Source organism: Pituophis catenifer, unplaced genomic scaffold (genome assembly GCF_029215685.1).
Source record: "Pituophis catenifer annectens isolate HBS135680 unplaced genomic scaffold, rPitCat1.0.hap2 SCAF_2, whole genome shotgun sequence".
Classification (NCBI taxonomy): Eukaryota; Metazoa; Chordata; class Lepidosauria; order Squamata; family Colubridae; genus Pituophis; species Pituophis catenifer.
Genome location: NW_027256882.1, coordinates 69,452,178 through 69,474,247, shown reverse-complemented (window position 1 = coordinate 69,474,247; position 22,070 = coordinate 69,452,178).

Below are 22,070 nucleotides of genomic sequence, written 5' to 3'. Positions count from 1 at the left end.
GTATTTCCTATATTATTATTAACACGCTCTGATGGTAATTAGTTAGACTTTCTACTCCCCCTCCCAACCTGAAAATAACTCTGGAGAGAAGGGCATAGGATGGGGGAGGATTCTGTGGGGCAAGCCTGAGGGAGAGAAGGGGATAGGATAGGGAAGGATTCTCTGAGGCAAGGCTGAGGGAGAGAAGGGGATAGGATAGGGGAGGCTTCTGTGGGGCAAGGCTGAGGGTGAGAAGAGGAGAGGAGAGGCCAATCGTAACTACTCATTAATTTTCAAGCTGTAAGTGTCGATTTATCAAGCCCGATCACATAGTTTCGTAGTGGAGCACGGTATTCAGCTAGTTCAATAATAAATCTTTGGAGCATCTTCCAGAGAACTGAGTCTTTGCATAATGCAGAGGTGTCAAACTCACGTCATCGTGGCGGGGTCACATGATATATCAGGACTTTTTTCCCCTTCACTAAACTGGGTGTGGGCGTAGCCAATTTGACAGCCCTGGCATAATGTGTCCAAGTAGGGTAACTTGAAACCTGGTCATTTGTGCCTTGTTTGACCATCCATTAGTTCGTTATCTTGGCTGTCCACAGTATTCTCAGGGGAGTCTTCTCCAATACTAAACTTCAAAGATGTCAATAGTTTTCCTATTCTGCTTCTTCAAAGTCCCATGTAATATCATATTTTCTGTCTAAATTCCATTCTACAACCTCTCTTTTTCACAAAGCCCATTGTCAGCTTTTCCCCCACTTCAGTGAGATTTCTACTAGTTTCTGCTGATTTCCTTGTATTGGTGCAAAGCCATACCTTATTTCCTGTGGGCATATGGAAGTTTATGTTGCTCACATAAAATATAGGCTTGCACTCTTAAAGATTGAATAAGAAATCAGGGTCCTGTTAATTTAGGTCTTTCCTTTATCTCAGCTTTCTTCCTTGCAATATAAATATAATTACATCTTCCTTAGTAGGTTGTTATGAAGGCTGACATGCAGAAAGTTTTCTGTATAGCTATATAAATGCTGAATTGTCTCTACTTATGAAATAAACATTCTCTTCCTATCCCCCACTCCTCCAATCTTATTACATTCTAATCATTTGGCTGCATTGGAATGTGAGAATGCTAATCACACCTATTTTGCATCACATGCCATGGCTAATTAGAAAATTTTAAGACATGCAATTTGAATGTTACCAATTAGTTCAATTGTGGACCAAGACCAGAGATTTTATTTGCTTTGTCATAGCCATAGAAAGTCAAATAAACAAATACTTGTATCTTCCCACTGTCTTCTCTGCCCCTCTAGCACAGCTGTGTGACAAAATAATAATAATTTCATTGTCTGCTTTCCAAAAATCCCTCTACAGTTAGAAAGGATCATTAAAAAAAAAAAAGAAAGAAATGTGGTTTATTTTGTCTAATTATTTGAAAATCAGCCTGTATGTCCCAGAAGAAATAATGTGCGCCTTACTTAAAGAAAAATGATACCAAATGAGGCATACACAATGGCATGGTGCACGTGTCCTGTTTTCTGATTAATTGTTTATTGTTTGGGTCGGGAATTTTTGAATCAGGAATTAGGCATTCAAATCAAATGGGATGTGGCCATGGGATGTAGAGATCCAGGTCTTTTTTTTTTTTTTTTTTTTGTGGATCTAAATATCTGATAGTCTTCACAGCAAAGCCAACTGCTTAACTGGTAAAAATGGAGTTTTAGATTGTTGAATTGATCCTTGGTGTAGAGTTAGGAGCAAGAGTGGAGTAGGGATTTTCCGATGCTATAGGTATGTAACGATGCTCTAATATAGAAGGGCACAACCAGAGACCTCAGGCCTACCTTATCTTCAATAATGTTGAATGTAATAGCATCCATAAATGCCCATCATGCTGTCCCTTTCAGTATAAACAAGGGGCAGAAAAAGGAGTAATAATTACCAAGTCAAAGATGTAGAAAAATAAAAATAAAAGGAAACCTTGCTAAATCTGGTTAATGCTAAAACCACTCATTATATTTCTCCATCTGTTTTTGATTCCGGCAACCACTCTTGCTTTTATTATACCATTTTTAAGTCCTATGTTGCTTTCTGTTCTTCTCACCAGTGTATTGCCCAAGAGCTTTTAAAGATTTGCACATTTTAAAACCTCTCCGTCTATTTTCCTGTTTTTAGAAAATTTTCCTGCAAAATGCACAAGTTGCTTTAGTTTGTTATGCTATAGCTTGCAATTGTTCAATCCATTTTTCCATGTTAAACGTAACTGTCTTAGCCTTTGATACATTAATTTTCTACAGGTTTTGTACAATCATGCAAACTACCTAGTATTTGTTGCAAATCATTTAGTCTCTAAGCTGGTGAATAGCATCATCTGTGTATTGCACTAAATAACATTTGTCTTCACAACCATAACACCTTTAATATCTCTGCAAGCATTCCCGATACATTTATTCATAAGCAACTAAAGGGACATCACATATCTTACCTGACTCCCTACTGAGTGCTGAACCATTAGAGTTCCATTCATTTTTGGCATATTTCCATCATATCCCACTGTTGCTTTACTCAGCAATCAACCTTCAACTCCATATTTGTTCAAAACATTGCATAATTGATGTCTATTCACTTTATCACACACTTTCTCTAAATCAACGAGCATACATTAAAGTTTTTTTTTCATATTCATACATTTCTCAGCTACTTGCTGAAGAACAAAGAGCTGTTTTGCACACTGTCAGGGAAGTGCTAAGTTGCACTGCCCTTCTGATGGAATGTTGCTCTTTGCATCACAATACTACCAAACATCTTCCCAGTACCTTTAACCAAACATCTTCCCAGTACCTTTAACTACCACGTGTAGTTTTTGCATTCGCTCTTGCTACCTTTTCCTTTTATAGGAAAGGAATAGCAGCAATCTTCCAATTCTCAGCAAAGATGCAACTTTGCATCTTTCTAACTTTCAGTTAGAAAGTTGGTGCACACTTCTCTGGCATTCCATAACACAATTCTTTTCACTTTGTTGCAAGGGTCTTCCACAACCACTCAGTGTATTTATTTAATTTATGTGGTTGACTCTGGGTAGCATACACAGATTAAAAACCCAACAATTGGCCACCCTCCTCCTGCACACTCCATCCAAACCACAGTACCTTTCGCACATCCCTGGGCACCCTTGCAACCCATGCAGCACTGCTCATGCATCCTTATATATTATTTGTGACTTACACCCCCACAATTCCTTTGCTCCCTCCCCAGTAGTGGTATTCATTTACCTTCGCTACCAGTTCACCAATGGGAGCGCGCGCACGTTCGCTTTGCTCTGTGCATGCGCAGAGCATCCATGATGATATCCGGGTGGGTGGGTGGAGCCTCCCACCGCCGCCCCATTTGCCTGAACCAGGGAGAACCGGTAGAATCCCACCACTGTCTCTCCCCCACCCAGCATTAGCCACTAACTTGCTTGCTGGCTTTAGACTTGCAATGTCTTGCTGGCTTCCCCATTGACTTTTTCTCTGCAAGCTTCATACAAATGAAGTAAATGGGGAAGCCACCAGGAATTGGAGGGAGGGAGTGAAGGAGGGATTTCTGATGCTCCTTGCCAGCTCTCCACAGGGAAACTCAATGGGGAAGTTGAAAATTGCTTCATCTTGCATTTTTTATTTGCTCATCTGTGATCATTCTGTTTAGGGTAGGAAACACTTCTGAAACAATGATTAAATGGGGCATGAGTTGTCTAGTACTAATTAAATACATAGAAGATAAGAAAAGGAATGCACACAATTATAAAAATGAAAACTAAAAAAGAAACAAAACATATAGGGCATATATTCATATATGAATACACACAAGGGTGGGGGGAGGGAGGGAAAGAGAGAGAGAAAGAGAGAGAGTTATGCAGTAAACATTTCAATGAATGGAAGTCATAATTAGTTACAACTATCCAAAGCTAATGTTTATTGATATGCTATTGATTTGTAAATTGTTGGTAACATCAATTCTGCTGACCACTGAATAATTGGAGCTATATGTTTGTCTTTTCAATGCTGAACAATAAATCTTTTAGCTGTAAGTAAGATGCAGAAAATTCATTTTCTTTGTCCAGAAGTCAACTTCCATGTAATAGGAATAAACTTCAAAAGAATAGATATGTCTGAAAATACTGAATCTCAAAGCTGAGCTAATGAATGTAATAACCTCTTTCCCAAATGGGACAATTACTGGACACTGTAGAAATCTAAATAAAGCATTTATTTCACTACATCTTCAACAACAAAGCCATTTACTTCATCCTTTTCTACATAAATGCAATGAAATCATATTATATCTTGCTGAGAAATATGTAACTTAAAATCTGTTAAATGTTGTGATTTTTAACATCTCCTTTTACTGATTTAAGTAAAATATACAAACAAAAAGAAAGAAAGAAAAGAAAAAGGATGCTTATGTATAAATGATAGTTGCACAAATATTTTTTTTAAAAGCAAAACAAGCAAACAAAATATCTGATAGCCCCTTTTTTATTTCTCTGTCTCTAATCTCCTCCCCCCTCCAGGCACTATTTCATGTTTGTATACTTTTATACTTTAATTTGGACATTATTACTAATTCTTGAATGAGAAGTGAAACATCTTCAAAGAAAAAACAGAAAGTCCAGTTGCCTTTTGAAAAAGCACCTTTGGGACAACCATGACCTGGATGACTGAGAATCTCCATAGACATATACAGATATATATATTATAATATTATATATATTTAATAAATATATATATATATATATATTACATGTATTTATATGCCGCCATTCTCCCAAAGGACTCAGGGCGGTGAACACAAGTTAAGAAACAAGTACAATAAAATCATAATTTAATCCAAATAATTAATTAGTAGTAAATAATAAAGCCCGGAATCAGTCTCAGACTATTTGTTTGAAAAGCCAAGTCTTCAAGTCCCGACGGAAGGAGCAGAGATCAGGAGCCGTCTGGAGCTCAGTAGGTAATTCATTCCAGAGGGTGGGAGCACCCACAGAGAACGCCCTACCCCTGGGCACAGCAAGGTGACATTGGCTCGCCGTCGGAACCCTGAGGAGAGCTGCCCTATGTGAGCGAACAGAACGGTGAGAGGCAGGCAGGCAGATATATGGGTGTGCAGAGGCTGAGGTGGGCATCTGCTATTGGTTCCATCAACCACCTCCAACATGATAATGTCCCTATTGTGACCCCAATCCAGCTGGCAGAACCAGCCAGGCTCTTGTGGAAGGTCAGGAGGGTGGGAGCAGATCTCATCCCCAAAAGACATGAGCATACTGATAATGTTCCAGAAGACATGAGGATACTGATAATACTGCATACCACACTGATGTATGACTTTGGTCAGTGGATTTGTCTTGATGTTGCTTATCATTTGTTTCCTATTCATACTGGTGAACACTGATCTGACTTTTAATATTGTTTTTTCATGCAGGGCTTTTAATTTATCTTCTTACAGTCATTCTGCTTTCTATTTTTTCCCCCTTTTTCCCAAGAGCCACCTTGACTATGTTTCCCCCCCATATTTAACTTTGTATTACCTTTTTATCCTTCACTGATTTTATCACTGTTTTCATTATAAACTTTCAGATCAATCATGCTTTTAGGTTTCTATTCGTTCCTTCACCATGTATTAAATATCAAATACATATTAAAGTATGTATTTCAAAGAAACTTGGCCCGATCACTTTTTTTTTTTACATTCCCTTGTTTTGTTTTTACCCATTGATTCACAACACTTACTTTACATTCAGAATGTTGTACAATATTTCCTCAAACTCATCTCTGTTTCTTCCATTATTAGAAGTCATGGTGGTGCAGTGGGTTAGAATGCAGCATTGCAAATTGACTCTGCCTATTGCCAGGAGTTCGATCCTGACCAGCTCAAGATTCACTCAGCATTCTATCCTTCCCAGGTCAGTAAAATGAGGACCCAGATAGTTGGGGGCAATATGCTGACTCTGTAGATCACTTAGAGAGGGCTATAAGTTGGTATATAAATTGAGGAGCCTTGGTGGCGCAGCAGACTAAAGTGCTGTTAAGTAGCACTTAGCTGCCATCTGCCTGCAATTACTGCAAGTTCAAATCTTACCAGGCTCAAGGTTGACTCAGCCTTCCATCCTTCCGAGGTAGGTAAAATGAGGACCCGGATTGTGGGGGCAATAAACTGACTTTGTATAAAAAGAACACCGCTTGGGGGGGTGGGGGGCGAAAGCCCTACTAAGCAGGTATATACAAAAGTATGAAGGCTATTGCTTAATGCATTGTAAGCCACCCTGAGTCTCTGGAGAAGGGCAGCATATAAATCGAACCAATAAAATAAAATAAGTGCTATTGCTATTGCTGTTATCTCCTTGAAAGGCTGGATTGAAAAGGTGCTCAAGAACCCAACATTCACAAACATCATTCACTAAAGCATAATATTATTAATTCATATTTTCTGACATAATTTTTAGCCCTTACCTTTATAACTAAACCTACTCCTTCACATGCATGCATGTATTTATTAAAGTCATTCCACACACAGGATCCATTCATCTTCATTCAGATCTATTAGATCCCTTCCCATTCCTCTTAGTTCCAGAGCCACACAACATTTATATTTTGTTTTATTTCATTTGTTAATTCATGCTCTTCACCAGTGTTTTCTCTTACATTCCAAGTTACAGTCTTCTGTATGCTCTGTTGTCACCAGATGGACTTCAACTGCCCATAATGGCTTTAATCAATCAAGGTTTTTACAGAATGCTTTTTAATAACCCAGTGAAAATGTAAACTAATTTAATAGCCTTAGCTGTACTAGTGCCACATACAGCAGTTCCTGCTAAAAATAAGAACAGTACCAATCAATTTGGATACATTTTGGCTAGCATGCCAGAAGTGCAATCAAAGCTCAATATTTCTCCAGGAATACTCAGGCAATTCTATGCAAAGGAGGAACTCTAGTCTTGAGACCACCTTGCAAGCCAACTCATTGTCTGCATCCTGTGGTAATATAGTATACTGATTTATTACAGATATGTTTTAGAAAGGAGAAAACATCATGGGACATAATCTATATTCAGTCTGAATTAAAGTTCTATGTCATTTTAAATGAAATTGAGTCTCATTTGGATTTTGCATTGGCCCTACCGAATACTTTTTGTGGGGCAGCCATCACCATACAATTCAATGGCTAAACACTCAAAATGTTATATATCCCACCTTGTATTTATTTAGTTAGTTTGTCAAAGATGTGGATTCGACCGGAAGCATCATGGCGAGACAGTCGGGGATTAGCAGGCTCTGATGAGCCCCGCGAAATCCCGGGCTGACGAACCACTGCAGGGGGTCTTTGGACCAGATCTGTCCTGCAGGGACAGAAAAGAAAGAGAGGCACCTCGGAAGACCAAGAGGAACAGGCAAGTTCCTCGGAGGTTGGAAGTTTTTCTCTCTGACTTAATGGGGGGGTGGCAGCGGCCATTACGATCAAACTGGGGCAACCGGATTAAGCAATGGGCAGGAGCGGAGAATTGAACAGAATATTGAAGCCGGGTGAGTGATATTTAACTCATAGGCAGAAAGAAAAAAAAAAGACTTTTAAAATAACTGTAAAGTCATGGAGCTATAATAGCGGCTAATAGGCGTGAAAGACGGAAGAAGAAGATTAAGGCGGAAGTTATAAAGTGATAAAACCCAACTAGAAATTTGTTTTGGATTTAAGTAATTGGAGAACTTAAAAAAAAAATTAGAAGAATTAAGAACCCGAAAAGATTCTTTTTTAAAGAGAGGAAGATTAAAAGAATAAAGAAAAATTTGTAATTGAAGGACTAGCTAATGACTTTAAACTGAAACTAAATTGGAATGCAATGTGCAATTTGGACTATGTATATTTGGACTGAATTTTAAATTATTTTGGTGCATATAAAGGTGAAAAAGAAGAAAGGGGCGGGAAAAAGTCAAACAAGCTAAAACTGTTACAGTGAATTGCAATTAAAATGGATGCCTTTCAAGTTTCTTACTTGTAACTACTTGTAATTGTAGATTGTAGAGAACCATCTTCAGGAGGAAAAAATTATTACATCACTGAATTTTTTGTTTTGGAAAAAGAAAAGGAAAAAACTTGGACTTTGAAAGGGATAACAACATGTGAGAAAGTTCAAGGAGGCTTTGTTTGTTCACAAGTGTTTTGGCTTGGAGAAAACAGAAAAAAAAAGAGAACTATAACGTAACTTCAATTGGAACAATATCAACTTAAAAAGAAAAAATGGTGCAGGAACTGAAGGAAATGATGATAATGATGTACTTTTCATTGAAAACTGAAATAAGGGAAATGACTAAAATGATGCATGGAAAATTGAAACTTGATGATCAGAAAATTGACTTAGGATATACTCAAGCTGAAAAAGAAACAACGAATGAGAAGCAAGAAAAAGAGACTGATAATAAAGAAGAAGACAAAGACAATGAGACTGATTATGGAAAATTAAATGATTATTTGGGTAGCAATAATAAAAAGGAGAACTTTAAAAATTACATGGGGCTTAATGATGGAAAAAATAGAAAACGGGGAAAGAAACAACAAAAAGAAAAGAGGGTGAAATAGAAAGAATATAAAAAACTTAAATGATTACACTGGGATTGTCAGTGAGAAAATAAGAAAAAAGGGAAAGGGATGGAAAATAATGGGAAAGATACAGCAAAATAAAAGAGTTTATGGTTTTAAAAAACAAAATCATTATGGGACTAACAGTGGAAAGATAAGAAAAAGGGAAAGGAGAGTTCAGGATTTTAAAATACAAAAAAGAAGAAGGGGAAAGAGAAAAATAAAATAAAATAAAATATAAAGATGGGAAGGGAGAAAGAAATGGAAGAGGAATATGGGGTAAAGGAAATGACTACTAGGGTATTGGATTATGGATTAATTAGATATATTTAACTGGTCCTTATAAAAATGTTATAAAAAGGCTGAAGTGTATTATTTGGAATAGTTGATAAAGAAAAAACTATTTGAGATTGGAATAAGAGAATTTAAGAAAATAGTTGGGAATTGTATTATGTTATTTGAATTTAAAATTAGGGGCATTGGAGTAAAATTGATATTAAATTGATTCTTTAACTAATTAGTGAAACTATGATGTCTGGAATATAAGAGACAGAAGTATAAATAATTGATGTAGTAATAGAATGGTAAATAATAAACCATTTAAGTTAATATGAAGAAATGAACTGTATCTTTAAGGAAGTGAGTATAAAATATATGGATGAATGATGAATGTAAGAATTGGAATATTTTTAATTAATGAAGGGTACTGTAACAAATGGAATATTTTTAATTATATATTTGGAACTTAACTAAATAAGAAAAGAAAGTTGAAATGATATTGGATTATGAACTACTTAGATATATTTAATTGGTCTCGATAAAAATGTTGAAATGTACTATTTGGAATAATTAGTAAAGAAAAAACTATTTGAGATTGGAATGAGAGAATTTAAGAAAATAATTGGGAATTGTATTATGTTATATGAATTTAAATATGGGGTATTGAAGTAAGATTGATATTTAATTGATTTTTTTCTTTATTGAATATGTTTAACTGTTGAAATGTATTATCTGGAATAGTTGATAAAAGAATTATTGGTGAGTAGAATAAGAGAATTTAAGGAAATAATTGGGGATTGTATTATGTTCTGTGAATTTAAATTTAGGGGTTTAAATTTTATGGAGGGAAAAGAAAAAAGGAATTATACTAGCATGAGACATCAAGATGAAGTGTAATATTGGTTTTTTAAATTTAGAGAAAATAAAAGATATGAAAAAAAAATTGAGTATATAAAATTGTGTTAAAGATGAACAAAAATCTGTACAAATTTAAAACCGGGCCAATATTCTGTTCAGAAAAGATACATTGTATGTTTGTTTGTGTGTTTTAAAAAAAAAAAAAAAAACTTTACAAAAAAAAAGTTTGTCAAGCATGTATGAGAAAACAAGTATAAGTATGGACACAACATATAAACATATAAGTATAAACAGGTGTAAGCATATACATCATAAATGAGTATGAATAAATGGGAACAGTAGGACAGGGATGGTAGGCCCGCTGGTGCGCTTATGCAAGCCCCGTTACAGACCTCTTAGGAATGGAGGGAGGTCCACAGTAGACAGTTTAAGGTTTAATTTTTCGGTGTTTGAGGATATAACAACAGAGTCAGGAAGTGCATTCCAGGCATTGACCACTCTGTTGCTGAAGTCGTATTTTCAGCAATCGAGTTTGAAGCAGTTCACTTTGAGTTTGTATCTATTGTTTGCCCGTGCATTATTGCAGTTGAAGCTGAAGTACTCATTGACAGGTAGGATGTTGTAGCAGACAATTTTGTGTACTAAGCTTAGGTCAGACCATAGGCGGCGTAGTTATAGGTTATCCAGGTCCAAAATTTCAAGCCTGGTGGTATAAGGTTTATGGTGGCATCTGCATGGAGGAGAAAGTGGAAAGTGATACATAGACAGGAAAGTGATACATAGACTTGGGGGGGGGGGGAGAAGGCAAAAAGCCCTACTAAGCAGGAATATACAAAAGAATGAAGGCTATTGCTTAACGCTTTGTAAGCTGCCCTGAGTCTCCGGAAAAGGGCGGCATATAAATCGAACCAATAAATAAATAAATAAATAGATAGTCCAGAACTGCATAGAGCAGGGATCCTCCTAGTGTATACGCTACTTCATATTTGAAGCAGATAAAGTTGGAGTACCATGCATAGAATCACAGGCATATATAATTGTAAATGATAATTAATTGTAAGTAGCGATAAGGAAACTTATTCTGTTTATGGAAAGCCTCATTTGGGGGATATCTTGTTATTGCACAAAATGTGTCTTGGGAAAATGTGCCTCCTTTGGCATACAACCCCTTCCTATTTAGATATTTTCTGAACATCAGTTCGGAGGCAACAGCATCATTTCGACACATATTTTCTCTGTGGCAACTTTTTTTCTCTAATGATTGAGTTTTCCTCTTCTCCATTTCACTTTCTTTCTTTGTTGCATTTTTCATTTTTATTGCATTGCCTTGAGGCCAATCTCTGCCGCCTTGGGATATATAGCTTCAAAAGTTTTTTTTTTCTTAGCCAAGTGTTTTAACTTACAGCAGTAAACTACCCTAAGTGATGGATATTTTCAGTTTTGTGGAAGATGACATATCTTGCAGTCTTGCAACACTGCCAGGCAATCAACAGCCCAAACCAGCAGCATTTATATTTGAAAGGAGATAGTAATACTGACCCTCAAGGAGTGACATACATAAGTCCCATTTTCACCTGTTTGTTCCAAGCTGATTCTACCTAGGACTTTTCTGACCTTGGCCTAAATCCTAAAATGCAACAAGATTACCATGGTCTAAGACTAGTGGTGGGATTCAGCCGGTTCAGGCCAATTCGGGCAAACCGGTAGCTAAATTGATGGCTGGCTCCACCTGCCCCTTCCAGGAGTCCCCATGTGCCCCATTTTGACTCCCAGGTAAGTGCAGGGAGGCCTCCTAGGCCAAAATGCGGCATGCCCCCCCATGGCCCATTTTTACTCCCAGGAGGCCTCTTAGGCCCAAAATGGGGTGCGGGGGTAGATGCAGTGTCTCCCTGTGGCCTGTTTTCACTCCCAGAAGGCTTCAGGGAGGCTTCCTAGGCCCAAAATGGGGCACAGAGGGCCCCAGCACATCCCCCGGCCCGTTTTTACTCCCAGGGGGGTGCAGGAGGCTGAATGCTGCCTGTCACATCCCCTGGCCACACCCACCATGGCCATGCCCACCCAGCCGGTCGTTAGGGCAGAGAACCGGTTGTTAAATTATTTGAATCCCACCACTGTCTAAGACCAATCTGAAAGTCCACCCTTGGAGATTCTTCTGGATCCTACTCATTGTAGCTTCTCATACTGAACATAAAACTGAGCTTTCAGTAAAATCTTGATTTTTGCAAACCATTTTGGGGTGGGATGTCAGTTCACTTGAAATGTCCATTGTATCCAAAACATACTTTTGTGTGTTTGTAATAAGGCCTGTATTTGAGAACCAGTTTGGTATAAGGCACCAGGCTAGAAACTGGGAGAATACAAGTTTTAACCCTGCCTTGAGCATAACACCAACTGGGTGACATATGATATTTCTCTATATTAGCCCTTCTCCATTGCCAAGTTACACTTGCTTTTAGGACATGAGACCCAATCACCTAAATTACATTTTGGTGTAGCACAATAAATAAGTAATTCTAAATCAGTTGATAAATTAACCTTATGCTAAAATTTCTGAATAGATGAAATTCAGATTTTATTTCCCTGAAGAACCTCTTATTTACATAAGGACAGAATTGGTAAAAACTAGACTGAGTCTTTATAATTCCAGCAAGGTTGTTTAAGAAAGTGGGTTTAACACATAGATAATTTCTTATTTGCAGGTTAGACTCAGGATTTCGAAGACGGAACCTTTTTCTTGACTGGGTAATACAACTATCAATCTTCTGAAAGAAGCTGATTTTCATTTACCAACTATTACCAACTGATAAGAGTGAAAAGAAAAGTACAAGGGAAGAGAAAAGAAAATGAAAGTGTCTGACTTTCAACAGGAGACCAAGATGATCTCTCTCCAACTACTTACTCTGCAATGAACATGTGCTGAAGCTTGAGAGCTTATTTAAGGAGATAATATGCAAGTCATTTAGCTAAGTTGCTAAATTGATTTTATTTGGAGTTCTTTCAGTGTGATTGTTATCTCTGCTTGTTCTTTCATTTCCCTTTTGTCAATAAACTTGTGTTTGGCTGAGTTTGTTTTGTATGAGACTTATTAAAACTTTCCCCCACATGCATAACTCTAGAACTGTATAGCTGTCCTGGTGTTTCAGACTAGTTCAACATCGCCCAATAAAGTTCAGTATTTTTTTTTAATTTGGGGCAGTAAGAGCCCAAAGCACTTCCTTTCTATTTTTGGGAGAAGCCTTGGGTAGAAGGACTAAGAAATTCTAGCTGGACAGCCAATGTTTGTGTGTCAGATTCAACCTGACTGGTGGCACCTATAATGCAATGACTCTGTTTTATTGGTACATCTTTAAAAGATAGAATCTGCCAGAGATTTCTAAAGTATCCCATATCTCCCAGATTTTAAGATCACAATAATAATACCTTCAGCGCAGTGGTGGGTTTCTACCGGTTCACCCCGGTTCGGGCAAATTGGTAGTGGCGGCGGCAGCAGACTCCATCCACCCACCTGGACGTCATCATGGATGCTCTGCGCATGCGCAGAAGGTTCTGCGCATGCACAAAAGCACCACACGCATGCGCGCTCACAGTTCCAAACCGGTAGCGAAGGTAAGTGGAACCCACTACTGCACCAGAGCCTTGCAATGCCTACAAGTAAGATGGCATGACTGTGGTTCTTCCAGCATTGGTTCTGTTAAGAACTCCTCTTATATTGCAAAGTTATCTACTTGCAAAGCTCTGCAGGTAATTCAGTCAATGTCATTTCTTGATACCAATTGTTTCAGTGAATGTATAGCTACTAATCAATGACTCCTATTAGGGAGCCCAGTAATGTTGTCTAGGGATTTGGGGAGCTCAGACCCAACACATCTGGGAGGGATCAAGAAGGAGAAAGTTTAGGTAACTGAATACTGCCTACTATCATTGTCAGCAGCTCTTTATGGATTCATATAGCAATTTTCTCCCAGCCTGCATGACCCTCTCATAATATATAGTATACTAAAAATATTTGAACAGGGTATTGATATAAATGAGCAGAGCTGTAGATAATGCAGACCACTTTCTTCCTGATGTTTGTATTCTGCCTTATGGAATATAACTTTCCTTCTAAATTGCCTGATCTAAGGGATATGTTCTATTACTTTACAACAACAACTCCTTTCCCATACCAATTGTAAACATTCATCATAAAACCTGCAGCCAACGAAGAAGTAGACTTCTCTCAGTTTAAGAGGCCCTTGCTTTCGGAGACTTTTAACATTTAATTAGCTGAAAATTGTCCCTATTCATGATGGATATTACAAGCAAATTGCTGTTTTTCAAGGTGGCACAAAAGGCCAGGTGGAGGAGAAAAATTAAATATGTATTTCCTATAAAATTGTAATTGCTGCCAAATTTTATCACCAGAACAATATGCGTATTCTGTCCACTGCTGTCATATTACCATATTTTTGCTTATTGCCCTGTAGGATAAACACTCCCTGGTGTTGTTAGAGATATCTGTGCTTGAGTGTATGTGCATACTGAAGTGTATGTGCCTCCAGATGTTTAAAATCTTAGATGTTCTCTATTTCTTGCTTTTCTTTTCCCCTCAGAAAAGAATATTCTTTGTTTCTCTTGCATTTGTCCCTGCAACAAGACAGTCTGTTGGATGTAAAGGATCTGGGTTCTATCTTTTTCTTATTCAGGAGCCAAAACAATGATAAGAGTCTTGAAATGTAATAGAATCCCACTTGTGGCGGGCAGTTTTAGGAAAGAGGGGATACTAGATATTTAGAACAGTGTAAAAATGGAGCAGGTGTTACGTTTCGCCTGATTGTATGCATGTGTGCACAGGAACAAATCCAAAGTAAACAGAAGCAGATTCAAAGCACTGTCGTTCTGGCCACGAACAGCAGCATTTGCTGCAGATGCTCAGCTCTAATACTAAAGCTGTTTCTTGAGGCAAACCAATATCTCACTCCTTTTTTCGAGACTTCAGATAAGCATATGCTGATTGTTCAGTTGCAGAGTGACTTTGCTTGTCTATTAATTAGATTTAATTGTTAAATGACTGCTTTGAACAACAGAGCAGCTCGCTAACTCCAAAGCTATGCAGTGCAGTCCAACGTGGGGCAAGGGCAGTTATCCTCCCACCAACAGCCCTGTTGATTTGCTCTGAACAGGGCCCATACAACGTTCATCTCTTAAGTGGCCTTTACAAAAGGTGGTTCTCTCTCTAAAGAGTCATATAGCTGTCAGAGAAGAAAACAGGGTGGGTTAGTTGCCCCTCAGCCAGAAAATGAAGGGCAGACTAAGGAGGGATACAAATTGCTTGGCCTCTGTCTTGGCTTTCTGCAGTGAGTTGCTTTGTGTTTCTATTTAAATCAATTTACTTTCAAAGTGTGCATCCTTTCTTTAAGTTAACATATGCTCGCAGTGGGCAAACTGATGTCTTTTTTAATCAACCTTTTTGGAAAACTGCCTTCCTTCCTTCCTTCCTTCCTTCCTTCCTTCCTTCCTTCCTTCTTGCCTTCCTTCCTTCCTTCCTTCCTTCCTTCCTTCCTTCCTTCCTTCCTTCCTCTAAGTAAGCCTCTGAATAATTACTTTTTGCAAGTTAGTGGGCCTGCTAAGATTGGATACTTGGGTGCTACCCATAGAGCCTTCAGATTTAGCACAATGTATTTTTAAATAAAGAGGAATTATGGAGGAGGAAACAAGAGAGGAAGAGGGGAACAAGAGGAAAGGAGAAGAAAAAGTGAGCTGAGCGTTACAAATCCTAGGAGCATATGTTCCCGAGATTCCAGAAAAAATCTTGCTCAGGGTCCCTTCATACCTTGCACCACTGCTACTGAAAAATAATATTTTAACAAAGTTGTAAAGATATATGCTATAACAAATAAATCATAAAGATCTGGTTTCTTTTATTTGCAAGCCAAATCTGTCACTTGAGGCAGCTATTTCTACCTGATCCAGAGACTCTATGGTGCTGCTTTGTGCCTTTCCATGCCATCTCATGATTGTTTGTGATTGTTTTTTTGTCTAGTCATTGCTCCAGATGTGTTGGGCTTCAAGGTCCATATTGCTAGAGTATAGGGAAAATAAACCCAACACATCTGGAAAGTACTACATTGTGCAAGGCTGCTGAGATCTCTAAAGTAAGTACAATTATTTCAAAATTATCGCTGGATGTAATCCATGGTTTTCTTTTTTCCAGCCGCTGCCTGCATTTGGAGAAACAGTTTGCTCCCATATGTTGCTGACATCCAGCTGAATGTGGTATGGTGGAAGCGCTCTTCATGAGGATGTACATTTTGAGTTGCTTCCTCCCTCACTGTCTCTTTTGCCGCAGGAGCTAGCCAAACAGCAGGCTCTTCATCACCGTCATTTGCTCTCTCTCCTTGCTTCAGCAAAATGACTGTCAGTGTCTCTTCAGACAGCTCATTAGGCCTCCAAAATGCTGGCCTTGGGCCACTACATAGCTATAGACTGGCAATCCTGACATAGTGTCATATGGCTTATTTCTAGCCAAGGCTTCTCCCTCTAGGTTATGAGGATACCATAGAGGAAAGGATTTGGCAGGTGACAGATTCATTTCTTATTGCCTTAGGAACATTGTAGAATTCTTGATGATGATCTTGTGGCCTTGTTCTGAGTTTTACTTATCAATTTCAGGAAAGATATGGGATAGGAACCCATTAATGTATATACAATATGTAGTAATCCTTAAACTTCATTTCTGTTTCACGTATTAAAGTCAATCCAAGGTCAGATGCCTTATAAGAGAAATACTACTGCAGCTAGTATTTCTAGCTACAGTTACTAAAGAGGAAGCAGTACGCTCCATCTCATATTTGGTGGACCAGGTTGCCCTGATAGACCAGTCTCATGGGGAAAAAAAAATGTAATCTTTCCCCTGGTATAGCTGACAAAGCGATGAGAGCCCATGGCTTAGAGGTTAATACATCTACCTCAGCGGTGAAATCCTCTGAAGTCTGCTACCAGTTCTGTGAGTCTGCTTCCGAGCACGCATTTTGCACAGTGCTAAAAAAGGAACATTTTGAAGCCTTCTGAGTCTGCAAAGGTAAGTAAAACAGCAAGGAGGGGGAATCCGCTGTGCCACATGATTTAGATTAGCTAGAAAGCAGGAAATTTGATGATTCTGTCTCATATAAATTGCATGTCACAGCTGATCGTCACCCAGCTGATCGCTGGAAATACTGGCTTGCCTGAACCAGTAACATTTTTTACCCCTGATCTACCTAATATGTAAATAGCCTCGGTTCAAATCCCAAAAGGATATGGCTAGCTGAAAAGAACTAAATAGCTGGAAATAGGTCTATACTAGTCTCCCTTTATTTTTTTTTTGTCGGTAAATATAAATTCAACACAAAAATAGTTTGTCATGAAAGTGACTGCCTGTGAAGGCTCCTGGATTGGGGCTGAAAGGCGAAAGCAGAAGCAGTATATTCTGTCCCATATATGGGTGGAGCAGGTTGCCCTGATAGACTGGTCTCACCGGAAAGAACACTTACTACTGTAGCTATTCATGCTGTTGCTTGGGTAGCTGTTGCCTAGTGGTGGATCCCCAAAATGCAGTGATAATTTAGGATGTAGCATTTTTGGGATGTGTACATGTGGGGATTGAGTTTCATCTTTTCATTTGGAAAGTTACAATTTCTAAGATGTAGCATTTTTCAACTGTAAGTTTTGATAAAAATAACAGTGTTTTTTTCATTATGCCAAGAACCATGGTGGGGCAGTGGTTAGAATGCACTATTGCAGACCAATTCTGCCAATTACCAGCAGTTTGATTCTGACCAGCTCAAGATTGACTCAGCCTTCCATCCTTCCAAGGTCGGTAAAATAAGGAACTAGATTGTTGGAGGCAATATGCTGACTCTGTAAAACACTTAGAGAGGGCTGTAAACCACTGTGGAGTCTAAGTCTAGGTATAAGTCTAAGTGCTATTGCCAAGATAATAACAATAACAAATTTAGTGTTGTGGGATTCAGTGGGTGCTAGCAACCTCAGAAGGTTGAAAGTATCTTATTCCAATGGAACAGATGCTTCCTGCCTTGACATACTGCTCTAGCAGCATCGGTCTAAGCAGTAAAACATTTTATCCGGTCCACTTATACTTGTGCATTATGCATGAATAGATGACATGCTATATCTGTGGGCATCCCATCGCATATATAATGAAAAGAAACAATATTGGCATTCAAATGAGCAGTTGCATTAGCATAGTTGTTAATAGGGCTATATTGCTAGGCTTAATTAAGATAGAAAATGCATGCTAACAAGATTTATTGAATTAGTGTAAGCTTTTCTTTTATGAGGGATAAGGGGCAATATACTTCACTCAGCTCCATAAGGCCTTCCAGGGTCTTCCTTCTGACTTCTCAGATAGTTGCCCATGAACTAAGAGGGGAAAAAAAGATTGATATATCCTTTCTAGAAAGCATCAGGATAAGTCTAGATATTTTTCCTGATCTCATAGTTTCCCCCCCCAAATGGGCAGCTCTCCAAAAAACATCACATAAAAAGTAAGATCTCCTTGCAATTGAGCCCAGAGATGAAGACTTCATGGCCATGGCCATGTAATTTTCTTGGCAATGGTATGGAACAGGCTTATTTATTTATTTAGAACATTTGTATAGTTGCTCATCTTAAAAACCTAACTCTGGGCTGCTAAAAACCAATTTACATAATAATTAAATAAATGAATAGACCATAGAAAGTTAAAACAGTCTAATACAACAAAAAGGAAAATACCTCCAGATACCATAGAATAAATTCACAAAACAGGTATATTGGATTCATCTAACACTCTAATGCTTGGAACAAAGGGTAGGTCTTAATTATTTTTGGAAGGCCAAGAGAATCAGGGCTCTTTGAATCTCAGGGAGTAGGGTGCTCTATAAGGAAAATGCCACAACAAAGAAGCCATACTTCCTCAGTCTTTCAATATGACAATGTTTAATAGAGAGGATCTGAAACACACCCACATTTTCAGACCTGGCGGAAAGGCAAAACCACTCAGATTTTGACAAGCAAACTGGCCCTGTGCCCATATTAAGGGTGATAACCACTATCCCTATATTTTATTTATTTATTTGTTTGTTTGTTTGTTTGTTTGTTTGTTTGATTGATTTCTATACCGCCCTTCTCCCGAAGGACTCAGGGCGGTGTACAGCCATATTAAAACACATATAAATATACAAAATTTAAAACAATTTAAAATTGAATATATAAAAATTTGGCCCATAGATTAAAACACACATCTGCATTGACTGGGAGTCAATGCAGATCTCACAGTAATGGTACTTCTTGGGTGAATACACAATCTTTCCTAAAGTTATCGATATATGCAAGGGTGGGCTGTTGGGGGTTCGCAGAGGTTTGGGAGAACCTCTAGCTAAGATTCTGTGCAGTTCAGAGAACCCCCAAATCCCACTCCTGCCTGGCCCCACCCACCCCTCCCCTCCCCTCCCAGGAGTCCCCGGCCTGTTTTGAATGCAGGTAAGTGCAGGGCACGCATGGAGGCTCAGGGAGGGCGAAAAGCAGGCCTACCAAAAGTGTGGGAAGGCCGCCTCCAGGGGGCCTCCAAGCCTGGGGAGGCCATTTTCGCCCTCCCAGAGACTCAAGGAAAGTCTCCAGAGCCCGGGGAGGGCAAAAACACCCCTCCCCCTGCTGTGGTGCAGGAAGCCGATTAGGCCATGCCCACCATGGCCATGCCCACCCAGCAACCTTGCTAAAATTTTTGAAGCCTAGCCCTGCATATACGTAATCAATACTATCAATACTATCTTTATCAATTTATCAATATCAATGCTGCCAATACTCTAACCCAAACTGAAGCCTAATTGGAAAAGATCCAGCTATCTGCTTCTTCCAGAGCCCCTGAAACTGTGAATTATCTATATAATATTCCTTGAAAAGTGAAAGTTAGAGATTGGTTGCACATTATTTTGTCATTGTTTTCTTCCAAGAGCGTTTTTACATTCCCAAATGGGCTTTAAGAATATATTTTCACAATCTCTTGATTTGGTCAATAATTTCCTTTTCTGTCATTAAACATCCTTCACTACATCGTATGAATAAACTGAGGAAGAAATACCCTAAATGATTTCTTTAGTCATCCGCTTATAAACATATGGAAATGATTGATCATTTCTCACTAGAGGCAATGACTAGAAGTTTAATTCTGTAGATATGTCTCTTGTGTGTGCTCTTTTACTATAGAAGAAGCAATGCATAATAACCTGAAATGGTATCTTCTGTTATAAAACGACCTTCCCAACTCTGGTGTCCTTAGGTATGTGGACATCTAGATTCTAGAAGCTTGTTTTGTAACAATATTCACTGTGTTTTAATTAAAGATACTGTTTTGGAACAATTTCCACTAGTTTTAATGGTGGTTGTACAGGAGGAATCTTCCTTTGCTCAGTACATGTGATAAGCAAATAGTGTGGTTGTTGGTGGATGGACAACAGAAAGGAGCATGAAAAAGCATTTTTAGTTAGCCATATCTCTTGTATTAAAGCTGCTCCTGTACTAAGATGAGCTTTCATTTGGTTAAGTGATATACAGTATTTCCATTAAGTTCTGTAGTTTTAATGATATATTTAATTTCATTTCTGTTTTCTCTTATGAGTAATCACCATGAGTGTTAGTTTTGGGAAGAACAATGGGATATGTAAAATCAGTCAAATGATCCCACAAAGTGCTTTTTCAAAAGGCAACTTGACTTTGTTTTTCCCTTGAAGATGTTTCACTTCTCATCCAAGAAGCTCCTTCAGCTTTTGGATGGGAAGCAAATGTCTTCAACAACAACAACAAAAAAAAAGCCCAGTTGCCTTTTGAAAAAGCATTTTTGTGACAACTATGACCTGGATGACTGAGAATCTCCATAGACAGCCAAATGAGCAATTGCAGAACTCCTGTATCCTGTACCTAACATATCTCTGGTAGGTAGGTGAAGTAAAAATAAACATAAGAGTAGGTAGTAGGTGACATGACATAAAGTTTGTCAATGAGAAACCAGTGCTAATCATTTCAGGCCAGCCTTCCCCAAATTTAGTGTCCCGCAGTTGAGTGGATTTCCATTCCTAGAATTTTTATAGGGAAATGCTAAGTGGGGATTTAGGGAATTCCCTGGCACTTAGACTGATCTCATTTTGGGCAGCTTTCTATGTTCCAATTTACAGGTTGATGTAGGATTTCATGTCCTTGCTAGTGATACAAATGATAATGATCAGTGTTCCAATATTAAAATATCACAGCTTGGGACAGAATATTAAAACCGCCACATAAAAACCTAATAAAACAATCAATACTATGTCAATAAGCAAAATGAATACATATTGCCATGGTATAAATCCAGAGCCTAATACACAACCGACTAATTCAGTATTAGTCCTTAGAGCTATAAAATCTATAAAATTTTATACTTATTTTATACTTACATACTTATATAAAAGCTATAAGTATGGCAGGGTGGGGAAGAGAAAGAGACACTGAATGCTCTGCCCAATTTCTTTTCTTTGATATGGAAGGTCTGATGTGAAACTTAAAATGAATTACCTCTCAATTGGATTACTGTAATACACTGTACATGGGACCACTCCTGAAAAGCATTTAGAAGCTGCAAGTGGGCAGTGCATAGTATGCCTACATGAAACTTTTGGTCCACAAGCTCACAGGCTCCCATTGGCCTTCTGGGTACAATTCAAGATACTGTTGTCACCTATAACACCCTACATGTCATAGAACCAAGGAATGTACAGGACCACCCATCTCCAATTGTTTTGTTTGTCCCATCAGAATCAGCAGGCTCTGGATCCCTTCTACATGGAAATGTTACCTTGTGGGACTAAAAGTTCTCTAGATCAGTGGTCCACAACCTTTGTGGCTTGGCAGCCAGGTTGGTGGGGGGAGAGGGAACTGGGCCATGTGAGTGGCAGGCCATTATGGTTGAACATGCAGCTGTTGTGTGATTGGTGGGTCTATGCATGAGCGTGCAGCTTGACTTGCACAGCTCGCTCAAGTTGAGCTGCGCCCATGCTCGCTGTGGCCAGCCACTCCTGAGGCCCAATTCTGAATAGGCCATTACCTGGTAGTGGGCTGTAGCCCAGAGATTGGGGACCCCTAGTCTAGTTGGCCCTGACCAGGGGTGAAATCCAGCAGGTTCTGACAGGTTCTGGAGAACCAGTAGTGGAAATTCTGAGCAGTTCGGAGAACCGGTAGCAGAAATTTTGAGTAGTTCAGAGAACCGGCAAATACCACCTCTGGCTGGCCCCAGAGTGGAGAGGGAATGGAGATTTTGCAGTATTCTTCCTCCAGGAGTGGGGAGGGGA